The following is a 2,128-nucleotide window of genomic DNA, read 5'->3' as shown; positions in this document are numbered from 1 at the left end:
CCAAGTGATGGGACAAGTTGGAACCACAAGCACAACGTTGCTTCTGCCATATGCCTGCCAAAGGTGCCTGGCCTGGACCTAACCTTGAGAAAACATCTACCTAAGGTGAGGGATATTTACAAGGGAGCTGGCCTGACATTTTCAAAGGTGCCCAGGCCATCAAAGTCAGGGAGAGATTCATATTTGGTTCCCCCACCTGCCCCTCGGGCTGCTTGGCACACCGTGACCTGTCCTTCCTTCTCACTGGAGTGCACAAAATCCACAACTGCGGTTCCGTTCATGGCCAATCCACCTCCCCAGAGCCACTGACATACAGATTTAATATTACTGTGAGTCATCTCGTCTCCCCCGATACAGGGTTACCAAGGGAACAAGAGCAATTAAAGAGACCAGCAAGGAAGATAATTACTGGGCTGAAAGATTTGATAATTGCCAAATGATTGAAATTTGTGGACAGCTGGAACTATAGAGACTGGTTAGTTGATCTTCTTGACAAGGGGTAAGAGACATCACTACCTGTAGCAATAATTGCAGAGTTTGCTAGTCCTAAGAGGGAAAATCAAGATTCTGCTCCCAAGAAAGTGATCTATATAGTTATATGGATCTATATATCTCATGTCCCCACCCCAGGCAGTGGCAGGACTGCGAGTAGATACAGGTACAAGCTTGGGGACAGGTTTGTGAGATGTCATCATGACACTGGCTGGCTGCGTAGCCTTGGGCAAGTTCTTATTTTGTCTGAGCCCCAGTTTCATCTTCTATGAAATGAGTTTAACAATACAAACATCATAGGGCAGTGGAAGAGTGAATCCTATATAAACCGATGATCACAGTGAGAGCTCACTGAGGACCGGCAACTGCTGCAGAGGCTGCATTTTTGCACCCCTGTCTTCTTTCTTTGTAAGAGATGATGAAGAACAAAACTAGGGGTAAATGAGTCCAGAGAGAAAAGCAAAGCCAACTTAACTCAGTAAAATGAAGAGAACCATGAAAGAAGTCTCACCTCCTCCAGGAAGCCTTCCCAGGCTTCTCAGGGATGATCACTGATCTCTCCCCTTGAGGCTTGCTCCCACCCACGCAGTCTGGGTCAGACCACCCTGGACCAGGCTGACTCCAGCACATGAGGGGCTCATTCCAGCATCGCCCAGCTCTCGCTTACTGTCCGTGTATCCTGACCCTGTTCTCGGGCTGGCTCTTTGGACTAGTAGCAGGTTTGGCTTCTCCAGGTCAGGCCTCTGGTGCTCGCTCTCGCTCTTGCTCTCTCTCTCTCGCTCTCTCTCGCTCTCTCTCTCTCTGTGTCTGTGTGCCTCTGTCTCTCTGTCTTTATGTTTCTGTCTCTGTCTCCATTCTCTAGCTCTCAGGATCCCCCAGGCTGGGTCCCCTGGGTTCAAAGGCAGAACAGTGGAATTTATGATATTCTATACCCAGCCCCCCCGTCCTGCCCGGAATCGGCCCACGGCCCCAGGTCCACCTCCAGGGCCTCCTCAGCCCTCTTTAAACTCCTACGTGCCACTCGCTGGTCCTCCACTCCCTGGCCCGTGGCGGGCTGTTGCAGAGGTTGGAGCCTGGCCAGTCTCTGCTCTCCTGAGGCCCAGATGCGCCTCTGTCTGAGGCCGTCTTGGTCCCCCTAGTCCCACTGCCCACTCCTGCCTGTGTCCACACAGCAGCAACCAGTGACCTTCAAAAGCATAAAGCAAACATGGCCCTGCTCACCGCATGCTCACCACCACCAGGAACATCCCCCGACGCTTCCCCGTGGCTCACGAGGCCCTCTGGGATGACGAGGCGCTGCCTGCCACCGTGACCTCTCTCTGCCTCTCCTCTCGCTATTCCATAGCCACAGTGCCGGCCTTCCGTTCCCGACCCCCCAAACTTGGTCTCCCCTCAGGGCCCTCTGTCGGGGGCTAACTTCTCGGCCATTCAAGGGGAAGTGTGACTCGCCTTACACTTCGCGGTCAGCCGCTCAGCCCCTGCCCCGTGGCCCTCTGTCTTCTTTCTGTTAGAGGATCTCGCTTACATCCGGGCAGATGGAGGTCACGGGTGGGTGACTCGCGCAGTCTCCCACTGGCCCAGTGTGAGGGAAAAGGCAGCAGAACCCCGCAAGGGGACACGGATTCCACGCCACCTC

The sequence above is a fragment of the Pteropus vampyrus genome, unplaced genomic scaffold (genome assembly GCF_000151845.1).
Source record: "Pteropus vampyrus isolate Shadow unplaced genomic scaffold, Pvam_2.0 Scaffold183, whole genome shotgun sequence".
NCBI classification, from domain to species: domain Eukaryota; kingdom Metazoa; phylum Chordata; class Mammalia; order Chiroptera; family Pteropodidae; genus Pteropus; species Pteropus vampyrus.
Note: the sequence above shows the minus strand (reverse complement) of the source record.